At 40.9% G+C, this 14,927-nt stretch overlaps 1 protein-coding gene across 7 annotated transcripts in view; it reads right to left on the bottom strand.

The window, feature by feature from the left end:
- The window catches only part of btbd7 (BTB (POZ) domain containing 7), a 67,629-nt gene extending 53,091 nt beyond the window's left edge, over positions 1-14,538 (bottom strand). For 5 of the 7 annotated variants that reach the window (XM_068038746.1, XM_068038748.1, XM_068038744.1 and 2 more), the window contains exon 1: positions 14,309-14,538. The gene's annotated coding sequence lies outside the window, so the exon portion shown is untranslated. Of the gene's footprint in view, positions 1-4,146; positions 4,261-14,308 lie in introns of all 7 variants that reach the window. The other 2 variants (XM_068038745.1, XM_068038747.1) reach the window with 1 other exon arrangement.
- Positions 14,539-14,927: the final 389 nt, after the last annotated feature.

The following is a 14,927-nucleotide window of genomic DNA, read 5'->3' as shown; positions in this document are numbered from 1 at the left end:
TATTGGAAAGATCAATGCCATTGCTTTTAGCCTCCACCACAAACTCTGTACATTAGGCACAGATTTCATCCACCTCCCTAGGCAGTATCTCACACTGGATTGCCTGGAGCTTTGGCATCTTATTTAACACTGAGCTGAGTTTCTGACCCGAAATATCCTCCATAACAAAGTCTGCCTATTTCCACTCCATTACACTGCCAGTCTCCACTCTTACCTTAGCCATTCTGTGATTAAAGCGTGATACACACAGTCTTTCTTTCCAAATTCCCATGCTCTTCTGTCCAGCCTCTCATCCTCCTCCTTCCATTAACTTCAGCTCATTCAAGTAAAAAATTGTCGTGCATCAAACCCTGCTCACCTATCACCACTGTCTTCAGTGACCTACATTGGGTCCCAGTTCATCAACAGCTCCAATTTAAAATTCTCATCCTACTGTTTAAATCTACCCAGCCCAACCATCTTCAGCTGCTTCAATGATGACCTGTCCATCACAATGTTAAAAGTGGAGCTGTTTGTTGACAATTCTACCAGGTTTACCTCCATTCACAACTCCTCAGATAGCTTCCATCAAAAATAATTCTCAGGTTTATCATCATTCACATCCACCTTCAGTGATTTCTAAAACCATCACTGTCAACAACTGTACTCTGCGTACTGCAATAAGAGATTGAATGTTGTAAATACGTATAGCCTAGCTTATGAAAAATCAGTGTCCCACTGCACTCAACCCAACTCATTCTGTGTCTACCTTTTGCAGTTGTCAGCTTTTGGAGTCTGTAAGAGTTTTTTCTAGTTTTCTAGGTTGGCACAAGTGCAAATATCATTCATGTTGCTGGAAACGATGACACAAATTAATGCATTGCAAAAGGGATGAGAAATTCATTTAGGTGTAAAAATTTCAAATATACTGCATGATTTCAGTTTACGGACTTTTATTAAAATGTGGGTGTTTCAGGCTTTTAGAATTTTCTTTTAAAGAATTAACTGAGCAAAGCTGTGTATTACAAACTCAGTCCTAATGAGTTTAGGATTTACCACAACTGTAACAGATGAAGTGCCCTAGACCTCAACATTCAGACCACCACATTCTCTAAGTCACATCAATGATGTGAGATTCTGCAACTCAACACAACTTAGTTAAATTTGCAGATAATACTAAACTAGGAGGGGCAGTGGAATCAAAGGCAGCAGCCCAGAAACTACAGAATTGGATAAAAATAAATGCTAGTAGGCCAAACAATGCCAGATGAAATTTAATGAACCCAAGTGTAAAGTATTGAACATAGGAAAGAAAAATGGGCAACATGCATATTTCATAAATGGTGTTGAAACAGCCACGGTTGAAGCTTAAATAAAAACAAGAAATGATGGAAATACTCAGCAGGTCTGGCTGCATCTGTGGAGAGAGAAGCAGAGTTAACATTTCAGGTCAGTGACCCTTCATCAGAACTGACAAATGTTAGAAATGTAATAGATTTTAAGCAAATAAAGCAGGGGGTGTGGCAAGAGATAACAAAAGGGAAGGTGCTGATAGGACAGAGGGTCACAGAGAATAAGTGACCAGAAGGTCATGGAACGAAGGCAAACGGTATGTTAATGGTGTGCTGAAAGACAAAGCGTTAGTGCACAGAAGGTGTTAATTGACAGAAAAATGAACAGCCCTAGCCCAAAGCACAAACATGAAAAAAAAGTGGGTAGGCACAAGATAGGAGCTTAAATGTATTAATAGACTCAACATATTCAGCCAATGCAGAGTGGCAATTAAACCCAATAGAATGCTGAATAACATGGTCAAGATATGAGAATACAAGTTAAAGGAAGCCATGGTAAAACTACACTACTCTGGTCAGACCACACTTGTAGTTGTGTGCCCAATTCTGGTTGCTGAGAAACAAAGGAAAGAGTCAATCATTGAAGGCAGCGTAGAGAAGAACCATGAAGTTGATCGCATATGTCAGGGGCCTGAATGGAGGAAAAACTGGAGACGTTTGAATTTTAACTTGGAACGGAGTCAATGGTATGAGAAAAGGTTAAATGTGGAATACCACTACATATTAAATTGTGGATGTAGGATAAAGGAACACAGGTACAAAGGATTGACTTTATCCAGAAACCACAGATTGTCTACAAACAAATCACATACCAGATGTTAGAGTGCCGTTGCCTGAATTTTGCATCAGTTTTGAACCATTGATTTTTTTTAAATTTTAAAATAATTCCAGAGATAGAAGTCATATAGAATTAGTAAAAGTTCCAAATTTGCTCAATTTCCCTGAAGTTTGAACATAGAACAGTACAGCACAGTACAGGCCCTTCAGCCCACGATGTTGTGCCGAACCTTTAACCTACTCTAAGATCAAACTACCTACATACCCTTCATTCTACTATCATCCATGTACCTATCCAAGAGTCGCTTAAATGTCCCTAATCTATCTGCTTCTACTACCACCGCTGGCAGCGCATTCCACGCACCCACCACTCTCTGTGTAAAGAACCTATCTCTGACATCACCCCTAAACCTTCCTCCAATCACCTTAAAATTATGCCCCCTGGTGATAGCCCTTTCCACCCTGGGAAAAAGTCTCTGACTATCCACTCTATCTATGCCTCTCATCATCTTGTACCCCTCTATCAAGTCACCTCTCATCCTTCTTCGCTCCAATGAGAAAAGCCCTAGCTCCCTCAATCTTTCTTCGTAGGACATGCCCTCCAGTCCAGGCAGCATCCTGGTAAATCTCCTCTGCACCCTCTCTAAAGCTTCCACATCCTTCCTATAATGAGGCGACCAGAACTGAACACAGTATTCCAAGTGTGGTCTAACCAGGGCTTTATAGAGCTGCAGCATAACCCCGCGGCTCTTAAACTCAATCCCCTTGTTAATGAAAGCCAACATCCCATAGGCCTTCTTAACAACCCTATCAACTTGGGTGGCAACTTTGAGCGATCTATGGACGTGGACCCCAAGATCCCTCTGTTCCTCCACACTGCCAAGAATCCTGTCTTTAAGCCTGTATTCTGCATTCAAATTCAACCTTCCAAAATGAATCACTTCACACTTTTCCAGGTTGAACTCCAGCTGCCACTTCTCAGTCCAGCTCTGCATCCTGTCAATGTCCCGTTGCAACCTACAACAGCCCTCCACACTATCCACAACTCCAGCAATCTTTGTGTCATCGGCAAACTTACTAACCCAGCCTTCCACTTCATCATCCAAGTCACTTATAAAATTCACAAAGAGCAGAGCTCCCAGAACAGATCCCTGCAGAACACCACTGGTCACCGAGCTCCAGGCTGAATACTTTCCATCTGCTACCACCCTCTGTCTTCTATGGGCCAGCCAATTCTGTATCCAGCCAGCCAAATTTCCCTGTATCCCATGCCTCCTTACTTTCTGAATGAGCCTACCATGGGGAACCTTATCAAACGCCTTGCTAAAATCCATATACACCACATCCACTGCTCTTCCTTCATCAATGTGTTTTGTCACATCTTCAAAGAATTCAATAAGGCTTGTGAGGCATGACCTGCCCCTCACAAAGCCATGCTGACTATCTCTAATCAAACTATGCTTTTCCAAATAATCATAAATCCTGTCTCTCAGAATCCTCTCCAATAATTTGCCCACCACCGACGTAAGACTAACTGGTCTGTAGTTCCCAGGGTTATCCCTATTCCCTTTCTTGAACAAGGGAATAACATTTGCCACCCTCCAATCATCTGGTACTACTCCAGTGGACAGTGAGGACGCAAAGATCATCGCCAAAGGCGCGGCAATCTCTTCCCTTGCTTTCCGTAATAACCTTGGGTATATCCCGTCTGGCCCCAGGGACTTATCTGTCCTCATGTCTTTCAAAATTTCCAGCACATCCTCCTTCTTAACATCAACCTGTTCGAGCATATCAGCCTGTTTCACGCTGTCCTCGGATTTTCCTTAATCCTACCCGCCAAGACTTTTTCATGTCCCCTTCTAGCTCTCCTAAGTCCATTCTTCAGTTCCTTCCGGGCTACCTTGCAACCCTCTGGAGCCCTGTCCGATCCTTGCTTCCTCAACCTTAAGTAAGCATTCATGCTTGTCCTTATTGGCTATTCCACAGTTCAACGTTGTAATAAAAACTACTTTAATAGTTCAAAATAGCAAAAATTTACCTGCCCAACATCATGACTCTCCACATCTGCTGGGACATCTTCAGTACTTCTGAAGATTTCCTGATATCCACACATCTGGCTGTTTAGAAAATATTCTCATTCCACCAGCCAGATCTCAAGGAAAAGATATAGTCTCAATCATTGAGTTATTAATGGCAGAACAAAACAAGATAATATACAGATTCAAGAGAAACTTCTGAAGTCCTCAGCATCCCTTTCATGTTTCTTTTTAATAATTTATAGAGAGCTACAATATCTAGTGAAACTGGGATAGAGATGGAAATCAATTTACTCTTGTAGAGAAATAAGCATCTAAAAGAACCGAAGACAAAGCAGAAATGGGCATGCCTTACTCAAGAATGTCTCCACTAAATTCCAAACGGCAATTATGAAAAACCCACTAACAAATATTTCTTCTCAAATGAAAATAGTATTAGACCCCAGCCTGGGCAACTTGAGAAATCTGTGACCCAATTGTGAAGGTGTTAGGTTCAATCCAAATTCTTCAAGTTGTAAATTCTCAAAACATTTTCAAGTTAATCCTTATGTTTTACATTTGAATTTTACAACCATATACAAATCTTATACAAATTACACTGTTTACAAACATTCCAATAAGTATAAACATTAAAAAGTGCTCATAGAAAATAACTGCATTTCATGTTCTGTCACAGAATATTTCAGCTACCTCAATGTTTTTCTCAAATAGCTTAGAACCTATCAAACATATGAAACTTCAATACCCTGGCTACTTTCAGTAATTTGCAACAGATACAGAAACAGGGAACTGGAGGAAAAATAGCTACAATTTAAAAATGCTAATCTATTTGTACAGCTGGCAAAATGAACGCATATATAATTGTGCAATCCTAAATATCTTGTAGTCCTAATAGGGAAACAAATTCTTCATACTTCTTTTCTCTCAGTAATGATGGAAAAAAGTTATTTAATATAACTTACTACACAATACAAAAAATATCCCAGCCTCTGGACCAAAGTTTAGTAAAATGCCAAAGGCCTGAAACATACCTGCTGGTTTAAAACAATTTTTTCAATGAAAATGATAAATTTTTTGTACAACCATTAATGGATTACAGAACTGTTATAAAGCAGTTATAGGGTCTGTGAAGATGTCAAACTGTGAGAACAAAGCTTAAGCACCAACACTGGAACAACAAGGTATTGCTGTCTTGAAACATCCCAAAAACTATTGGAAATATATATCTGTAGATCACACTGGCAAGATCTTCCAGATGGCAATAATATCAATCTTGACATTTCTTAATACAGAAGAATGAATCTTACATATCTTTCCTGCCTTCAAGTTTTGTCAGATTTCAAGACGGGGAACATAGTCAGCCACCTGACTGCACTGGGAATTTGAGACATACTGTAGAATGTAAGCAAGCAAAAGACAGCTGGATAGCAATCCAGCTTATTTCATACACGGACGGGGACAGATTCTCACCCTCAATAGAATTTTGTAGAAGCCACGGCTTCATGGATTGTTTGCTCTTAGCGAGCTTAAAAAAGTTTTTTAAAAAAAATAAGCTACATTTTAATCCCCCACCACCCAAGTTATTTTAGTTTTGTTGCAATCACAGAATTAGATCCATAAAACATATACATCTCAGACATAGTTATTTTGATAGTCCAGGAAATTATCAGAAAAGTAAACAACTATAAATATGAGCTGCGAGTCATCCTACCCATTTTTTCTACCATGTAAACTTGAGGATTGCTGTAATTCCCTGTTACTGTAATGGGACAGTAGCACAACACTTCTGTGCAATATTTATTAACATGACTTACTTGCCTAATACATATTATGATCAGCAACAAAACAGTGATAACTTTGACCTGACCAGTAAATGTTTATCTGTAAACATTTATGAGTGATTACTGCAAGTGATCAGATTTCAGCACTAGTCAGACTAACAGTTGCTGGGGCTCTGGATCAGATTGTGTGGACTCTAAAAATCAATTATCTGGTCATTTTGTTGATTTCTTCTCCTTCACCCTAAGATCCCACAAGATTTATATGGTGAAGAGCCTGTCAACATAACCCACTATTATGATTGCAAAATCTAAATTCTTTCAAGACTTCACAGCTATCCCCAAATGAAAACACATCAAGACTAATCAGAAGCACAGTAGAATCTTTCAACTCAAATATGATGGCAAGTTCATCCATAGTAGCCATACAATGCTTTTAAATCAACAAATGGCTATATTGGATGCCAATTATCCGATATAATCCTTCAACTCGACACTGGAAATGCAAAGAAATAGGAGATACTCAATTAGTCGAACTTAAAGCAATTTTTCTCAATTCTTTATATCTAAAAAAAACATGCTAGAGTTAAATCATTTACCAAAATTCAGATTGCCCTGAACTGATAGAGGCTCACATATCGAAAGCAAATTGAGTATAATTTAGTATCGGACAAAGTTGAGCAAAATTTATAAATAAAAGCAAAATACTGCAGATGCTGAAAATCTGAAATAAAAACAGGAAATGCAAGAAACACTCAGCAGGTCTGGCAGCATCTGTGGAGAGAGAAGCAGGTATTTCATGACTTAAATCAATGCTGGTACCTCCACCCTCCCCCTCTCTTTTCAACTACATCACTCATCCTTCTAATCCAAGATGCTTTTCTTCCTTCCTCTTCTCTCACCCTTGACACCATTTAATGTCTCCACAAAAGCTTCAGTCATCAAAAAAGTGTAGTGATCTGTTATGTCATATCTCCCTGCTGCATGTTATCTGGCAGGTCCATCTTCAGCAGTCACAGCAGGTACTGTACTTTTTAAAACAACATGCTGCCATGGGATCAGCCAAAAGACAAATGAGACATTTTACCCCAAATGGTCTTTTCCAGTTGACAAGCTCATTTCCAACATCTCCCAACAGGTGGCTTTTGATGCACTTTAAGTAGTGCTTGACGAGGCAAAATGATGCTTGGAATAATCGAGAAGCATTGTTCTTGCAAAGTTTGCATTTCCCATGTCCATTTCTCTTCAGTTCTCATACTCAAGAGTTCAGACATGCAACTGTTCACTTCAACAGCGATGAAGACAGCTGTTACAAGATGCGGAACAGCAACTAGAGGTCTGAGCTTTCTAACGCGACAGGGGAATCATGGGTGCAACTCTGACGCACCACTCCACTGCACAATGTACTTGAACATCAACATGCTGTCCCATCCTTAACTGAACTGTAATTGAAATCTGATTTTTTTTTTTAAAGAAGTCAGTGAAAGAAAGTAAAATCACAGTGATGTGTTCCTGCCATTAGAATACAAGGCTGATAATAGAAGACAAAATACATCGGGTGGTTTGTGAATTTAATGATAATGAGACAACTCAGAACAGTATTTTACATTGTTGCTGGTTTAGTTATTTACCAGCTTGGCTCCGCTGCTGGTTTTCATTCCACTCCAGGACTGCAGCACAATCTTGGCTTACGCTTGAGTGCAGTATAGGGGCAGTGTCTAAGGTGCCATCTTTCAGATCAGATATCAGATATACTAAGGCCAGTCTGCCTGGTCAGGTGGCACTATTTGAAGCAGAGAATTCTCCTGGAATCCCGACTAAAATTCCTTCCTCAAATGACATCTTCAACACATTAAGTGACCATTTACCTAATTTGCTGCTGTATGGGACCTCAAGATCTTGGTACCTGACAATTCTGTACATCATTTGGCTATGTCCAAAAATCCAGTTCTATGGGCAATGTACACCCAAGCGAAAATTTAGTGTTGGGAACCACATACCCGAACCAAAATGCTATCTCCTGGACACCTCCATTATGCCCAAACATGGGTAAATTTCCAGGCTTTCTCCAAACTCTGTGTATCCCTATGAAATAGGATCAGATGGAAATTCTTCCCCATCCATTGTGAAGTGGCAGATAAGAAAAATGGCTTAGGATAAAAAAAATTAGCACACCATCTCAACGGAACTGACTACCTTATTAAACCACAGGGAATTTTAATTACTTTTTTTTTAAACTTTTGGATTTTGGATCAGACAGAATGTGTGTGGTGTGCCTCTTGTTCAAACAAGAAGGAAGGGCTGCTCTTGTGGTGACATTCCAAACCAATTATCAGTCCACACGAAACAGGAGGGACCAGGACAAATTTAGAATTTGATCTCCAATCCTAGCTATTGGTAAACAAATCCACAAGTGCACAGCCATTGCACTAACACACAAATCAAAGACCAATGAAGGAACAGAGCAACAATAAAATAGCCCAAAGACGGAAGCACTGAAGCATAACTGTCTTATCACTTTCTTTGCCCCACACCACCCCCCCAACCCCACCAGCAAATTCTCCCAGCATAATCTGCCAGGGGTGTCCATCACTCACTTACATTACCATGAACTCTATTTGCAATAAAAGGCATCGACAAGATGCTAAATATTTAAACACTGCAACTGAACCACAATAAAGTTTTAAAAAGGTAATTGCCGTTAATGGTTTCAAATAAATTGCTGACAGTGAATACAGGAAAGCATTTAGTCAGTAAGAATGCCCTCGACTGGGATTTTGCACAAGCGGAAATAAAATCTAATGTTACTATTAAATGCAACATTCAATCTCAAATTTATACAGTGGGGAAAATAAAATGACAATGAAATTAAGTTCTGGGAACAATACTCAAAGATTATACAATATACACATGCACACACAAGTTTGGGTTCCATCAGTTATGTTCTCTTGAACAAGAAACCTATGTAAAGGCATCGGAAACATCCTGAAAAAACAGCTTCAAAAGCATTCTTGTCCTAATAAATCAAACTTCTTAATGACTATTTTTCTAATACCCAGGGAAGTTTTTAAAAGGCTTCTTAAAAGAAAAACATTCAAAACATTGTGGTCAGAAACTGAAACGGCAAGAGCAAGCCCGTACTAAAGCTTACAATTTTATGAAGTTAGGATCAAGCTATCAAGGTTCATCTGTTCGGGTACAGAGAAGAATTATGCACAAGAACATTAAAGTCAGTAACTGCTGAGTTAAAATCATTTTTTGGTGGTTATAATTCTAGTGGCAAGACACAGGAAAAAATTAGGAGGGAAAAATCAGATCTCAAAATCCCGAGGAATATTTATAACGCTAAAATTCAGGAATTACAAGGACAAAAAAAAAGGAACAGTGAAGATAATTGACAATCTCCCATATGGAGTTATGGAGTCCTTCTGTACTGTACTATTCCATTATGTTATTATCCTCCCCCACTGGCACAGAGAGCTTTGTTGTGGGCACATTAGATGATCATTGAGTGACAACTAATGGAGTCTCCAGTTGCTGATAATGGAGCTCCATGTATGGAAGGTACAGCATGAAAAAGAGACATTGAAGGAATTTTAATCCCCCAGTACAGGCAGGAAAGGGTGGGAGTTAAATTCTTAAAAAGGGAAACCCAACCCGAACCAGTCACAAACGTGCCTCATTTCGGACTAAACCGGGGCAGTTTTGGGGCTAGATGAGTAACCTGCTCCCAGAGAAGTGGGCCGTTAATATATTTAAATCAGCATACATCCTTTAGATTTTTTTCAAAAAGGAGAAGTATCAGCTGTAGCAGGCAAGTGCTTTTCCAGCACTGCATGTGGACCATGAGCAGAAGTGCTTCCAATCCCTAGCCCTTCATCCTAACCTCTTGCAATCTGAGCTGACCTAGCAATGACACTCAGTTTTTTCCATTGCCAGCGATCATAGGGTCCCCACCTGCCTTCAATCTGGCCAGCTGCTGGGCAGCAGAGTGATAAAGTTTAAATGAGATCCTGACGTTAAATTTGGCAGGACCTCCACGTTTCCAACATTCTGGGTTTCCCGGCCAATGATAGTCACCCCTCTCTCTCACTGCAAATATTAGGGCCATTTGCAGAAGTGTTATATACACATGCCCACTGATATTACAATCAGTAAATATAACATCAGTTTCCATAATTGCACTGATTAACAATTGGTACTGGATGCTATAGTTTAATTTAATATATTTAATCCCATCCAAAGCTAAATACGCAAGTTTCCATTTTGAAAGGATGTGTTGCAAAAGCATTAGCTCCATGGGGGGCAGAGTCTCAGGATAAGGGGCCGATCATTGAGGACTGAGATGAGGAGAAATTACTTCACTCGAAGGGTTGTGAATCTTTGGAATTCTCTACCCCAGAGGGCTGTGGATGCTCCATCACTGAATACATTTAAGGCTGGGATAGACAGACGTTTTGGTTTCTCGAAGAATCAAGGGACATGGCGAGCGGGCAGGAAAGTGGAGTTGCAGCCTAAGATCAGCCATGATCGTACTGAATGGCAGAGCAGGCTCGATGGGCCATATAGTCTAGACCTGCTCCTATTTCTTGTGTTGCCATTCCTTCATCATCATTGAGTCAAAATTCTGGAAGTCCTTACCTAACAGCACTGTGGGTGCATCTACAACACGCTGACTACAGTGGTTCAAAGCAGCAGCTCACCACCTCCTTTTCAAAAGGCAATTAGGGACGGCCAAGAAATGCTGGCCTTTCCAGCAATGTTCCCTCTAAGCTGCGCGGCAACCTGAAAGCCCCCGTGCACAAGTCAGCCCCTTTAAGTTACTGTGCATGCGCAGCCGCTAAAAAAATTTAGAGGGTACGTTGTTGGCCAGCAACACATGCAACCCGTGAGAATAAAAAAATTCTGACGCTCACAAGCATGTTTGAGAGAGGGGAAAAAAAGGACTCCTTGTAACAGGCATATTTTGGCCACAATCAGATTTCATTCCAACAGAAAGCACCAAAAGTTCTGAGACTAAAACTTGTATGGAAATTTGGAATTTTGACTCCTTTCCCATTTAAAAGGAATCAAATAACTCTTTAATGAAAATATACATTCAGGTTACCAGAGGCATATTTTATGGTTTCAGAACACCAAATGCCTATATTTGATTTTATATTTTTAACTTTTAAATCTTTTAATTGTAACCTGCTCAAATGAGCTTTTCACTAAATGCACTCACGATAAAAAATTTAACGAATAATATTTTTAATCTTAGCAGCCTTGTGGGAATGGGTAATGAATGAGCTTAAGTGAGTTAGCAAAGTTGTCCATTTTTGCCTGTGCATTTATGGGCTTAAAACTTCTTCAGTCAGCACAGTGATTATGTTGTATATATGTCTGCATCCAAAAAGAAAAAAAGGTCATCCCTTTTACAATTCAAATTAAAGAGTCTGAATTTAGAAACTTGGGCATTATAAAATAACCTGGCTAACTTACATCCTGCATGACCATGATTTAATAGGTGTTCAAAATCATGAAGGATTTTGATCAAGTAACTAAGGGGAAACTGCATCCAGTGGTGGAAGGGTCAGCAACCAGAGGACATAGCTTAAAAAAAAAGCGAGACAAAGGGGAATTATTTTATGCAGCAAGAAGCTGATGCAATAATAATTTTCAAAAAAAGAATTGGATAAATACTTGAAGGGAAAAAGATGTGCAGGGCTATGGGAAAGATCAGGGGAATAGGACTAATTAGATAGTTCTTCCAAAGAGCCAACAAAAGCATAAAAGGCCAAATGGCCCCCCATCTGTGCTGCATCATTCTATGATTTCACAAAGCCAAATGGTCACAGCATACAATTACATTGTGACAACTGACACAGCAAAAATGAATATGTTGACATAGCAATTTAAAATAGTAAATGTTGACAAAAGAATTACCTAAAATTGTTACAAGGTTTGTAAACAGAAAGTAATAGACATATATATTATATATATACTCTACATGTACATCATACACAAACACTGCTGCCTCTCTAGAATCACTCACACAAGGTCTTAATCTCCATCATGCATGCATTTCTCTGCCCGTAAAAAGCAAAAGGAGGTGGCGGTGAGTCATCTCAGAATACTCTAACACACCTCTGATTAAAGCTTCTGTAAATTGGCAAGAGCAGACAGCTGAGAGATGATGACACTCATGATGGAGAACTGACATGCAACTTGAGAAGATCTTTTAAAAATCTTCCCAAATGCTCAAGTAAACACATGGCCTAATGTAGCATTGAACACATTCAAACCAAAACGGTCCCTGGTATGTATTAAACTGAATTATCTCAGCTGGGGTCAGTTCATAGAATCATAGAAAGTTTATGGCACAGAAAGAGGCCACTTGGCCCTTTGTGTCTGCACCAGCCAAAAAGAATCACCCAGTCTAATCCTACCTTGTAGCATTTGGTCCATGGCCCTGCAGGTTATGGCACTTGAGGTGCTGAATCAGACATCTTTTAAACGAATTGAGGGTTTCTGCCTCTACCACCCTTTCAGGCAGAGTTCCAGACCCATAACACCTCTGGGTGAAAAAGGTTTTCCTCATCTCCCCTCTAATCTTTCTACCAATCTCTTTAATCAATCTCACTGGGCGGCACAGTGGCGCAGTGGTTAGCACCGCAGCCTCACAGGTCCAGCGACCCGGGTTCAATTCTGGGTACTGCCTGTGTGGAGTTTGCAAGTTCTCCCTGTGTCCGCGTGGGTTTCCTCCCACATGCCAAAGACTTGCAGGTGGATAGGTAAATTGGCCATTATAAATTGCCCCTAGTATAGGTAGGTGGTAGGGAAATATAGGGACAGGTGGGGATGTGGTAGGAATATGGGATTAGTGTAGGATTTGTATAAATGGGTGGTTGATGGTCGGCACAGACTCGGTGGGCCGAAGGGCCTGTTTCAGTGCTGTATCTCTAAAACTAAATAAAAAACTAAAAAAACTAAACCTATGCCCCAGAGTCACTGACCTCTCTACGAATATAAATAGGCCCTTCACATCCACTCTATCCAGGCCCCTCAGAATTTTGTACATTTCAATCAGATCTCCCCTCAGCCTTCTCTGTTGCAAGTTCCACAATTGGCCAAAGCACTGCTCAGGAGCTTCCATTCCTGATCACTATCCTATAACCCCATGATGAAAATATACTGACATAGATGGCAAGTGAGCACAGGGGGAAAACACTCAATTGTGATCATCCAATCAAATAGCTTAGCAACTGCTCAGTTTGAAGAATGGCCAATTAAGTACTATAACACAATGCAGCATACAACACTCATGGAATCTTTACTTCAAATATTTATTCTAACAGTTTGATGTTGCTCTGGCTCTTCATATTCGAAGATAATACCTACTACAAATTCAAAAAGAGGTCAAGCAAGCATAAAACCATTTCACAAATGATAACTGTCCTAGCACCCCAAGGAATCACAAGGGTCCACCTTAAGAACACCACAACCCTGATTTAGACATTCCAACCACTGGCAGGTCACGTTAAAAAAAATACTGTATTTATATTTAAATGGGTAATAATCCCCATGCAAGAGCACAAACGTAGTGCTATTTATATCCTCCAGGATCTAAAGGCCTTTTCTAGCCCATAAACTTGAACAAACTCCAAGTATCCAAGAAACAAAATAAATCCATCGAAATATCAGCATTTTAATTCCAGAACATCAATTACACGATCTCATCTGTATTTTCTAATGATTCTATTAACATTAATATCTGCACTGATGGCAAGAGTGAGTATATGTATTCTGTACTGTGTCGAGACAGAAAAACAGATATCATCTCTTTGAGGGGGGTGTAGAATGAGGGGAGGGTAGACGCCATAAAAACGCCCATCTTGACACAACTCACCCAGTGAAAAATGCAGAAAATGTGAGATGACTAATACTTATTACTCAGTTTGCACCCCGGTTGCAGCCTACATGCCACAGAATCTGTCACTAACAGTGAAATATATCTAGTGTGTGTGTGTGTGTGTGTGTGTGTGTGTGGTGGGTGGGGGGGGGGGGGGGGGGGAAAATGTCAGCGACCAGTCGTATATATTCCATTGTTATAAACTGTCGACTTTTTTTCTCTTTAACCTTACAAAGAAAAGTGATTTGTTCACAGTGAAATGTCGGAAGCGGCTGACGGCGCCAAGCTCTCGCCTCTAAACTAGCAGTTAGGAGCGGAGGATCTACATGAAACGCCAAAGTGCCTCCACTCCCCCCTCCCCGGACTCAGACACATTCACGGCGCCACAAACAATTAAAAATAAACCCACACACAAGAGTGTGTCCAATCGGTGGTGGGAGCTGTCCGTCACCGGGGGGCCCGGGCTCCCTCTTCAGCCAGCGCGGCCGCTTTTACCTGAACTTTCTCCGTCTTTGCTGCCGCTGCTGCTCCTTCCAGCCAAGTTTCTGGGGTTCAAAGCCGACTCCGGCCGCAGACTTTTACCCTTCCAGCTCTCCCTACCTCCTCGGCCTCGGCCAGGCCCGGATCCAGCCCTTTTCCTTCAATAAATCACGAGGCAAACTAACCCTTTCTCAGCACAAACCGATCCAATTCTCGCTTTGCCCCCACTCCCTCCCTCCCCCCCCCATCTCTCACCTCCCCAACACACACACTGCCGTCCAAACTACCACCTCACTGGACCGCGCTCTCAAACAGTCCAACCAATCGGAAACTCCGTTGCTGAGAAAGCTGGTCCTTGCCCCTCTCATTGGCCAAGAAGAGCCACCGAGGGTTCGGGGGCGAGCCGCCAGCGACATCGCCACCACTCGGCCTAGAGGCGCTACATCGCCAACTTAACGCTGCAACTGCTACAGTTTCTGTTGCTAAGCAACCCTACAATAGGAGAGAATGAAAGGGTTGTCCCTTCGCTGAGTCCTTGTAAACAGATAGAGATTTGAGCGGGGTTGCAAGGTTGCCATTCAGTCAAGGGATTTGCACGATGGCATTAAAAGGAAGGAGGAATATTGAGTTGTTT

Source organism: Heterodontus francisci, chromosome 9, assembly GCF_036365525.1.
Source record: "Heterodontus francisci isolate sHetFra1 chromosome 9, sHetFra1.hap1, whole genome shotgun sequence".
Taxonomy (NCBI): domain Eukaryota; kingdom Metazoa; phylum Chordata; class Chondrichthyes; order Heterodontiformes; family Heterodontidae; genus Heterodontus; species Heterodontus francisci.
This window is presented reverse-complemented; position numbering and strand designations above follow the sequence as displayed.